This window comes from Nanorana parkeri, unplaced genomic scaffold (genome assembly GCF_000935625.1).
Source record: "Nanorana parkeri isolate BGI_ZX_2015 unplaced genomic scaffold, ASM93562v1 scaffold956, whole genome shotgun sequence".
NCBI classification, from domain to species: Eukaryota; Metazoa; Chordata; class Amphibia; order Anura; family Dicroglossidae; genus Nanorana; species Nanorana parkeri.
In genome coordinates, this window is record NW_017307224.1 from 125,559 (window position 1) to 137,487 (window position 11,929).

Here is an 11,929-nt window from a genome sequence, read left to right on the forward strand (position 1 = left end):
TATATACAGTATATATATATTATATATATATATATATATATATATATATATATATATATATATAATTTGTTTTAATGAATACATACAAACATAAAGAAGTGACAAATGGTTTCATGAATGTCAGCTTTATTTATGTGATGCTGGGCGTGGTAGATAGGAGTAAGTAAGGTCTACCAGTCTATCTAAGTATGTAGAGTGATAATGATTTTACAATTATTGGTTATATTTATTTTGGCATCCTCCATTTAAAATAACCATTTCATAATATAACGTGGTACCATGGCCATACAGCTGCTTATAAAAGAAGAAATCCTTAGCATATACAAAGCACTGTAATGTGCGTCATAAATGTTTATCACTATGCTAAGTTCGGGACGTTTTTGAATGGACCACAAAGTGCAGCTGTGGTATTGAGTAATGCAGCGGAATAGAACTCCTAAAAGGATCCATTTATAATGGAAAGTGGATATTGGTATTTGTTGTCCATTATGCTTCTGGGTACTACTGCAGTCTGCATTTTGTGGCCCACTCACAAAATGCAGGCCACAGTATGAAGTCTGCGGCATTCTATAGAGTTCTCTTTAGTTAACCCAGCAGAGAGAACCCTGTGATCAGAGAGGAGCTGATCATATGGGGATTTCCGCTCACTTCCTGCCTGGTGAAATGTCATCAGTAGGACAGTAGGTAAGGTTAAATCTCTCTTATAGAGACCAGGATAGCAGGGAAAACCCGTCTCCCCTTACCCGTTTCAAAAATTAAAGGAAAAACTTTTGGGCTTGACATACACTTTAAGGAGGTGGATAACACATTTGGGACACCTTAATGCCCTATGGTTTGCTTGAAACATAATGTTATCTGGGCTACCAAAGATAACAGAACCTTGAAATTTTTTTTTATCTGCTCATATGCCACTCTCCATATCAAACTTGCCAACCCACATCCAGACGTCAGATGCAGTACTGCATTCTTCTTCTACCCTGGGGCTGGCCACAGCCTGTGCTCCTCTTCAATCTGTGGCTTCCCGTGAAGTAGAAAGAACCATGGAAAATAATGTTATCCCAGTCTCCATCTAGTGGTCAGGGTAGTCATTCTCTACAGCTGTGACCTGAGACTACGAGACAACTTCACAGGGAAATGCAGGCAGAAACTAGATCAGAAGACAAGGAAAAATTGCCTGGCTGCAGGTATACTGGGGAAATGGCAAAGTACTTAGCCTGCAAATGAGGTCCGTTTATTGCATGAAAACTTTTATTAGAATGACAGTGGGAAATGAGACAGAAAATGTATTTTAAAAAGATACATAAGCACTCTCATTGAAAAATAAAAAAACTTCCAAGGAAGAAAACTTGTAGACAACAAACATGTATACTCAACTACAAAGGCACCTTTGTTATTTTTAGAACAGCAAATGGCCCTGACACTCCAGTCCTTCTGACCCACCTGGCAACGCAAGTCAGACACAGACAATGAAAATACGCACCAGGCAACCTGCAACTAATATCACAAAACTTAAACAGTTACACATAGTAGTTAGAATTCTCGCTGCAGTTGACTGGATAGCTGCTACCATGGTCTACTTTTGCTCCAGTTTATGTAAATGACCCTCTATGCATTGCTTACTATGGGCACCAAACAATTAGAAATGAGTCTTGTGACTTTAAAAAGAACATCCAATGGGTTCACCTTCCCTATTGTATGAAAATATGAAAGCTTACAGACCTATTGTGCTTCTCACTCCAGCTAAAGGCATGTTCTTGCAGAATGACCTATATAATGCTGAGAGTATTTCAGGTATCTGGCTTGTGGCACAAATTTCAGCATATAATCTCCTGACATCAGGAAAAACAGATTAGGTATCAGATGTGTCTGCATATACCTTCAGCAGCTTGCAGTTGTCGTGGATATGCTTGAATACCTAGGGCATTCTAACGAGGCAAAACTCCTACAAGTCCATGTAGTATCAAAGATTGCCTGCTCCCACCTCCCACACAGTCCTGCTGGCCCAACACTTCAATACATGCATGGAAACAGGTATGTGCAGAAAACAGGGTAAAGTAGGCATTTCTGGCACTACCAAAAATTGCCAGAGCTTTGCCCAATCAGAACAGCCCAGGGACTTGGGCGCATTGGTGGGACTTTAGGCTCCTATACGGATGTAGGTGTGTGAACTCTATATCTAAAAGTGACAGTCACTTAAATCAAAGACTTTAATTAAAAGTCTTTAAAAATACTATTTTTAAAAGGTATATGTAAAAGGCATGTTTTATACTTTGGATTTGGAGTAGGAAAGGGTAACAACTAGAGGTGCACCGAAATGGAAATTTTAAAACCGAAATAAAAAAAATGTAAAATGTTGGGCCGAAACCGAATGTTTTTTTTTCTAACTTTTTCAAATATTTTTTATAAACTTTTTACATTTTATTTTTATTAAATATTTTTATTTTACTTTTAGATGCTTCGGGGAAATATTAGGGGTCTAAACATACCCCTGATATTTCCCTATTAAAATAGAAAAAAAAATCCTCAATCTCTTTTTCTGTATCCCCCGTTATCAATGAACAGGAATCCTCTATACTGAGTGTTCCTGTTCATTCGAAACATGACGACAGAGTATGTTTACTATAACCACGATCATGAATGAACAGTAGGTGATGTAGATCACTTCCATTATTCAGAATTGAGGATATAGTAACCATACTCTGTCCTCAATTATTTACAAACACTCAGCGATCACTGAGTGTTTGTACCTCGCCGGAGAGCTCAATCTGACAGCTGACTCTTCCCCCGCCCCACCTCCTGTGACAGCGCTGGCTGTCCTCGCCCCCAACACTGCCCTCCTGATCTGCCACAGAAAGCTGAGCGGTGTGGGAGGAGAGACACTGGCCACTCACAGTGCTCTCCTGACACAGCGCTAGGCCGCCTGTGACAGTTGCTCTCCTCCCCGCTGGGACACAGAGCAGCAACCAACGGGGAGGAGAGAAAGGACGGATGCCCGCGCTATATCGGCAGAAAAAATTGCACTTTCAGCATTTCTCCAAAAGTGCCATTTTCAGCCGATATGTTTCGGAGGCCGATATATCGGTGTATCCCTAGTAACAACCATCACCAGGTCTTATTGCCATCTGTGTCTCATTGGGTAGATTTTCCTTCCCTTCCTGTCCTGTAGTCTTAACAGGAAATAAGAGGATATCTTTCCAATTTAAGGGAAATTCCCTCTTAGACACCCATCAGAAAAACAAGTGTCCCTTTCGGAAAATTGATTCCTTTATTCCTCGGCAGCTCGGTACACAAGTTCAGCAAAGTCCTCTGCCACTATAAAGTAGGTCTGCGCCTATGCGCAGAAGTTACATAATCCTGACCCTGATAATCAAAAGGCAGAAGACACCAAAACCAGAAGACCTGGAGTAGGTGGAGCGCCAGGGATGAAGGAGATGCCGACATTGCCACGCTGGAGGGGACTGTCTCAAAGGCAAGTCTGCTATAATGTGCTAAAATGCTGTGCAAATTTTATTTTGTGTTGGCGGTATACTACTAGTGCCAGGGGTTAAAGGGTTAAGGATTAAGGCTAATATTAAAGCTGGCCATACACTTCACCTTTTTCTCGTTCAGTCCCACAATGTAAATAGTGTGGATAGGGGAATTTCGACATTCCCCCTGCACCCCATCGACACTGAGCTATTGTATTCTCACAGTGGAAGATGTGGCGCTGTCAGTATTCCTGACTAGAGACTGTAGCTGATTGACTGTAGTCACAGTTCAGCCAAGAATTTAAAAAAAAATTATTGTCAAACTGGGGGGTCCCGATGGAACCACAAACTACTTGAATTTTGCAGCAGGACTCGACCATAATTTGAGAAGTGTATGGCCAGCTTAAGGGGCACTACAAACACATGCTCATTCCACTGACAGCGCAGGCTGCACACACAGCATTGAAAACACTGGCCACCAATGTACCCTCAAAAATGTTACAGTTCATCCGTCACTTTACCCATTCAGAAAACAGTTTAGGCCTCATTTACATGGAGTGTTCCGGGGTGCCTGCAGCAAGAACCTACAGATTCCTGCAGCAGGAATGCCCGATGTCAGCATTCAGATGTGGACACTATTGAAGCATTCAGATGTGAACACTATTGAAGTGATTGAAGCATTCAGATGTGGCCACTTATTGAAGTGATTGAAGCATTCAGATGTGGCCACCTATTGAAGTGAAAAGAGAACTAAAACCAAACCTTTTTTTTGGCTTTAGTCCTCTTTTGGGTCACAGGAGCACATTTACTAATATTTGGCTATTGCCCTCTATTTCCCGACAGCGCAAAGCCGCCTGAAGCCAGGAAAGATCCCGACAGTATTGTTGGATCTTCCCCTCTGCCTGAATAACAACTGAGCCAGCCTCTCTAGAGCCAGAACCAGCTGTGCCCGCCCCCTCCCAAAACTTGAGGAACAGAGAGAGGGTAGGGAGGAATCCCCGATAGTCACCGCTCCTGTTTGTGATTGCTCAGCTCTCCATCTACAGAGCTGGCATGTGACTCCTGCAGTGTCTTACAATGTCCTACATTTTACTCTACCAATACCAAATGGTACAATTACACATGTTTTGGAATAGATGACTGTCACTGGACGCACCTAACAAACCCAAATCACTGGAGATACATCAGTTGGGGTGGATGAGCTTTACTTGGACACTGCCGTTGTGCTCTAAATGGGCAAGGTGACAGTGTCTCTAAAAAGGACAATTCCGCCCAAAACCATTATTTCAGTTGCTCATCTGTGAATGGATTATTTTGCTGGCTACACCCCAGGTGGGAGTGTCTCTGCTGACTCCTATACGGCCATAATGATCACTCTCTTTCACATATATTATTAAAAAAAGAACTTTATTAACCGCAAGGGTTAACTGCTCGTTTGTGTCTAGGTTAAACAAAAAAAAAGTTATACTCACCCAAACCTGCGAGCTATCTTGTTCTTAGACCAGTCCCAGGAGCCTCTGTACCCCTTCTCTGCAGCGCTCTATGGTCCCGTAAATCATCATGGTTATACACAGTGTATAGACGTGAGGATGCTGAGGAAGGTTTCACTGCTGCAGTGTAGGAGGAGATAGGCTGGAGGGAGTACTGTGACAGCTGGCCAGCTCCGGTGAGTAGAACTTTGTTCATTTTGTCTCTAGACAAAAACGAGCACTTAACCCATGCAGTGCGGGGGAAGCCATTCTGACTTTCTAAAAGTCTTGGTAGCCTCATAACTTGTGGTTCTGGAGAAGGGTATCTGGCATCCCCAATGCATAATGCAGAAAACAAAAAGTGATTTAACTAACCAGTAAACACACAAAACACATGTGTTACACTATATCAGAATAATAAGATAAAAGTATCTATCAAGACCTTGTCAAATCATGACACAACACCCTGACATCACTGCCAACTGCTGACTATTACAATTCCAGAACAGCTCAAATGCTGCGGTCACACCTACATAGTTATATGTGAGGGATGATTACAGCGTTAATGGTATGTTGTCAGAAGCAATTAGCCCAAAATCAAAACAAATAAATATCACTTTAATGGGGAATCTACCACTGAGGGCCCGTCCACTAAAATGCTGTGTTTTAGAGGACGGGCTAGTGTGCTGTGACAGCTTCAGCAGTGTGTGTTGTATCGCACACTGCCAGGGAGATCATTGTTTACATTTCTTTCTTAACTTGATTGGTAGTGCACAATGTGTACACTCCATTTAGGCCCTCACACAGCAGCGTGGTGTGCTGCTCTGCCGTATGGTGACCAGCGGTGACATCCAGTGCTCTCCACGTTGTAGTGAGAACAAGGCACATAGAGATCAAATGTTGTGTCCTAGTGGTGACCTGCATTGATCTGCAGGAAGAGATACCATTCTCACTTGCAAAAAACAATCTGAGCAATATAACTAAATGCAAAACCTTTTCTTAGATTTGGATAGAGTGGTGATGGGTTAGAACCACTGTCAGATTTTTTTTTTTTCGCTGAGTGTTTGCATTGGCTCTCCTTTCTGACAGCTGTCACAGGAGGCTGACCGAGCGGTGCAGGGAGGAGAGCTCAGCCTCCTGTGACAGTCTGGGCTATATCAGCCCCCCCACTGTGATAGGAGGCTGAGCGGTGTGGGAAGAGAGACTCTGGCCGCTCACAGCGCTCGGCCGGCTGTCACAGTTTCTCTCCTCCCCACTGGGACACGGAGCAGCGCCCAGCGGGGAGGAAAGAAAGCTGGGATGCGCCGCTATATCGGCAGAAAAATGGCACTTTCGAAATGTAGCCAAAAGTGCCATTTTCGTCTGATATGTTTTTGTGGCCGATATATCGGTGCATCCCTAGTTAATAGTTAAGGTACGTGAATGGATTTTTAAAATTAGAGGCTGGCCATACGCTGTATGAATTTTAGCTGGTTCTTGATAAAGCGGCCAAAATTCACGGCACCCTTTTGTCCAGTATCCCATGGTCAGCTGATCGAAATCCTCTAACGAACAGAGCCGGCAGCCAATGAGTTGCCGGTTCTGTTTGGGTATTCTGACGGCAGCCAGCAGCCTCTGTCAGAATACAGTAAACTCCCCATTATCCGGCATTCAAGCAACACAAACATTTTGTGGACATAATATGTCCTTGATTTTGTTTGCCGGTGCCTTGATAGACACGTGTCCACTAAAACATTTTAGCAACCTAATTTTTTTAAGTTGCTAACAAAATTGTCTGTTTACAACTTACTGCTGACTAGTGGCTAAATTCCGCACTTGAATGTAAACAATGAGGACCAATAGCCAGCCTGCTATTGGCTATTGCAAATTGCAATAGCAGGCTGGCTATTGCACCCGCCCACTGTGCAGGGGAGAGGACCTGAGAGAGAACTATCTCTCTCAAGGCCTTGAGTTGCATTACTTTCTATTAACTCTAAAGCAACTAGAAACTAGTTATCTGGCATCTACCGTTCCCTGTGGGTGCCGGAAAACTGGGAGTTTACAATGCAAACAGCAGGAAATTCCTCGTTAAGCGCTTGTAAGCATTGATGGAAGAATCGGTAATATGTTCTACATTCAGCCCGCAGGTTGAAGAAAATATTACAATGTAGGACAGCTTAACTCCTGTGTTTAGTGTCACTTTAAGTCTATAAAAGAGGAAGTAAAGTGAAATCTCCCTAATAAGACAAAGATCACAAAAAAAACAAAAATCTGAAGTTTGTGTCAACACTTTATTGGGGATTTACAAGTAAGGTCCCTCTAACGATATGTTCCACTGGTCGCTGCTGCTTGTGTCTCAATACATGTGACTTACTGATGTCACCACTACATTTCCGTCAGGGATAGAGCACAGTGATCACAGCAGGTTTCTTGCTCAGCAGCTTTTCTATTCATAAAACATCTGGTATACTTTCAAAGAATCTGAGACATTATGCGATCGGACAAGGCGTGTATGAATGTCACAATCTCCTCTTGGCCATTCACATACAGGTCTATTCGTTAAAGGGAGAAGGGTTTGGAGAAGGAAGTAAACAATCTAGGACAAAATAGCCGATTAGGAAAAATTCTCCAATTCAGCTCACTTTCCAGTTCAGTGATGTTGTCCTAGATTGTTCACTTCTCCTGCCTTCTCCAAACTCTTCACCCTTTTGTGAATAGCCCTGATAATGTCTTGTATCATATAAAAGTATACAAATTGTTTTATGAATAGAAAAGCTGCAGAGTGAACAATGCACTGTGATCAATGTGCTCCATCCCTGACAGAACTTTAGTGGTGACATCACCATCAGAGGCTGCATTTAAAGTGACATTAAAATGATACCCCCCGCCCCACCCCAAGCTAGTGTAAGGACTTACCTTAAATGATGCCGCTTGATCCGATCATCTTCTTCTTTCCAGTAGTTTTCTGCAGTCCCTCCAGCGTTGGTGCCGCTCTCTGATGCAGCGCTGACTGCTGTGTCTTCCGTGTCCCATGGAGTCTGTGCGGGTGCACGCTGCCAGGCTGGGTGAATTGTCTTGCCCAGTGTCTCTCCTCAAGGCCCGAAGATCTCTACAGCGCATGCCATGATCCTTTGCGGCCTGTCCGAAATGTTTCAGATCTTCAGACGGGAGCGCGCGGCGGAGACACAGGTCAGTTTTAACCTTCTTTGTAACTTTTTTTAAAAATGTTTTTGCATATATCTACTGCTTGCTAACAGTAGATATATGCAAACCCCCCCCCCCACGGAGACGGAATAAATGTCAGTCAAAGTACCGCAGCGCTGAATACTGAAAAATGGCCTGGATGGGAAGGGGGTTTAACACCGCGGATGTCAACTGGTTAACCCTTCTTTACCCTATAAAAAAAAAGTTTGCCTTTAGATCTCCATGAACAATGTAGCTGTGACAGTGTAAAGGGCAGCAAACACACATCTGCCACTCTTTCCCTGTGCACTGCATTTCACTGACAGGTGGGAGAAAGTTTTGCAGCAACCCAGGACACTTGATCTCATCACAAGTAGAGCTAGCTGAATACAACATCTACTCACATGCTCATCCTTCACCGATCATTGATAAACCCGACCCGAAAAGCACATCAGCGTACAGATTCTCCGACCGGCCAATAAACTGTCACCCTGACCCAGTCATGGTGCAGACAATAATCCCTGACTCTGGTCGAGACACAGTACACTCAGAGAAAGCAAAGCAACGCTGATCACAGTAATGTCACCGCACCATCTACTTTTCTCACCTCTTGTCATCACATTTACAGCGATCCTCCCCGACTCCCCGCTGACTCTCCCACACTGTCACCTTCTTGGGCTCCCACTGGCTACTTTTCCACCAAGTCATGTGACTTTGATGTCAGCGAGCTACGGGAAGGTGGTTGGGTCAAAACTATTCACCTATCTCAGCCAGCCTTACATTGGCTGCAGTGCGAGCTAGGCCGGATGAATACAAATACTGTTGCTACGGTGACTCGGCTGATTGGCAGCTCCGTCATGATGTCACCAGGGGCCCGCCCATGTTATGCAGGCTCTTCCAGCTTTGCTGTGTGTGACAGGACAGAGTGTGCAGGGACAGGAAGTGGTTTCACTTTGGGAGGATGTGATGTAGTTGCTGACACCTGAGGCTGTTGCTATCTGAGTTATTCTTTCTTATGGGTGTGGAAGTTGCTCACACTGTTAGGAAGGGTCATGTTATGTACATACACAACTATCTAATTCTAGTGGCTGGAAAGGATTTTTTTGCTTCTGTTTTACCCTGCATTCACACCTGCACAATCCGCGATCGTTCACGATCATGCGCGTTCGTCTGCTACGTTTGCCACGTGTCTCCATTGAGTTCAATGGGGCTTGAACGCGCAACAAACGCAGCAAAACAGCTCAGCGTTTTTGGCTTCTGCGTTTGTGCATGCTTAATTTGCGCATACGTGGAGCAAAAATGCGCATCTTCCTGGCCACGTTTGGAGTGCCATTAGAAATTAATGGCAATGCAAGCGTGTTTTGCAGCGTTTCTGCCAAAGCGCGCAGTTGTGTGAATGCAGGCTTAAAGCTGAATTTTAAAAACTACCATTGCATTGAGCCTGCCCTGCACTGCAAGGGTTAAATGCTATTTTTTACCTGGGGGTAGAAAAATAAGATTAAATACTTAGCCCAGAGGTAGGCAACCTCAGCACTCCAGCTGTAGTGGAACTACAAGTCCCAGTAGGAAATGGTAAGATTCTGACAGTGCCAGGCATGGCTTCCATAGGCAGAGTGATGATAGGATTTGTAGTTTCACCACAGCTGGAGTGCCAAGGTTGCCTACCCCTGACTAACCTCATTGCTTGGTCCAGGAGGCTTTGGGGCGCTCCTCTTCTGAACGTCCTGGGTTGTGGGTGTGCCATTGCCATCCTCATGTACAATGCTGAGCTATTGACCGTACATTGCACCTGATGACATCAGCGTGCAACCATTGGTTGGAGCGGCTTTGCAGAACCGGACGCACAGAGCGAGGAATAGGTAAATATTACACCATGTTGCTCTATCCCTGGGCAAAACTGCATTGCAGTGTGTGTGGGGAGGGGTTTATTTTTTTGGGGGGGTTATCTGCATGACGGCGTTTGGCACATGGTCACCTTGCACGGCCCTATGTGTGCTGTGGTGCCATTCATTTACAATGGGTCCCCAATGTACACACACACTAGCTGGTAACACGCCGCTGATGCTGGTCAAATAACATGTTTTGTTGACTTTCTCAGTGAAAAGAAGGTTAACACAACATTTCAGGGATCACACATAAACACAACACCTTTCTGTAAACTTTATTGCACAGTTACTCTTTACTGCCTGACATTAACGGAGGGGAAAAGAACGTAAAATGTGGCGTGTGAGAGACATCGAACTGAAAGTCAAGTAGAACTCCATCCAAAAGTCTTTTATTTTAGCGTTCAATAGCATTGAGGGGTTAGAATCTCTGTGCAGGTGTTATTGCTGTCTGACTGTCATTGAGACACAACAGGAAGTGAGTGGAAATCTCCCCACATGGAGGAAACATCCGGCATTGACAGTTGTCACTGGAACAGATGTCTTGTTTGAAAAATTCCCCTCACCTACTTTTTAAGATGGTGATGGTCACTAGGGCGAATGGGGAAAACTGGAGCAGACAAAATCTGGAGCAGTTTCCCATGGCAACCAATCATCTCTCTCTGGTTTGTTCGGTTAAACTTTGAAAATGAAACATAAAAGCTGATTGGTTGCCAGGCACAGCTGCTCCAGTTTTGATAAATTCCCCTCAATGGAAATTGGACCTGTGCGATTTTTTTTCTGTCACAGCGTAGCACAGCGCACGTTACTCTGATTTTTTTTTGGTGCGCTGAATTAGTGCATTGGGTCTCCATTCCAAATAAATGTGCGATCTTTTGTTTTATATGATAATAAAGTTGTTTTGTTTTTGAATCAGTTATTAGTAACACATACATATTTTTTGTCACTTGTTTTTTCTTGCTGTGTGTTGGTTTTAGAGTCCATTGTAGTATTAAATTCTCAGGTCTGATTCACGTTTGATTGTTGTGAGCATATGCCGCAGAAAAAAACGCGGGTCGCTCACCGCACAAAAAAAGGTGCAGGAGCCTTTTCGACGCACAGATATGACCCCATTGAAATCAATGGAGCCGAGCAGCAAATGCAGTGCGCAAACGCATGAACACGCATTCCCGGGAACGCTTAGATGTGAACCAAGCCGCCATCTTTCTTTCAATAATGACCCCAGATGGAACAAATCTACATTGCCCAGCACAGTATGTCTCCACATTTTTGCCCAAACACCTAGGCTGGCCATACACAAGTAGATTTCTGAATGAACTTTCATACACAAGATCTTTCTTTTCCGCCCGACGATGCCATCTGACACTTGGGGAATCTCGATTTAAATTCCGTTCGATTTTAACATTCGATTTTGGAATGAATGGACTTTCCCGAACGGAAACCACATTCGCTGTTATAATTTTGTCCATTCAAGAAAATTTTTCCATCCCACTCTTTCGAGTTTTTTCATCACTGCAGTTGAAAGTGATTGTCGATTTCCACCAATAGAATGTCGCACTACAGATCTTTTGAAAATCTAAGTAGTGTTTGGCCAGCTATACAATGATCATGTTTCCAAACTGCTCCAACTCTCTGAGCTTAGCTTCCCCGAACTTCCTGTCCAGTACAAGATCCAGCAACTGTTCATCTACTACCCTGGAGAAGAGAGAAGGAAGGAGAGAGGTGTCTATGTGTTTGTGGAGACACACAAGAGTGACTGCTGGCTCTGCCTATCTAGAGGCAGAGCCAGCTGTACCTGCCCCCTCCCCGTCCGTTCCGCCAGTCAGCGCTGGCAGATCGGAGCGGGGAGAGGGGAATCCAGAACCTCCCCCTGTCAAGGCAGAGAACCGTGACAGGATTGAGAGGCGAGCGAACCCGGTATGTGTTCGCTCACCTCCCGATCTACTGA

General features: G+C 44.1%; 1 protein-coding gene across 1 annotated transcript in view; it reads right to left on the bottom strand.

Moving 5' to 3' along the window:
• FBXO8 (F-box protein 8) overlaps window positions 1-8,882 on the bottom strand; it is a 52,028-nt gene extending 43,146 nt beyond the window's left edge. Inside the window, exon 1 of the mRNA XM_018566520.1 lies at window positions 8,706-8,882. The gene's annotated coding sequence lies outside the window, so the exon portion shown is untranslated. The remainder of the gene's footprint in view (window positions 1-8,705) is intronic.
• Between the last annotated feature and the right edge of the window lie 3,047 nt (window positions 8,883-11,929).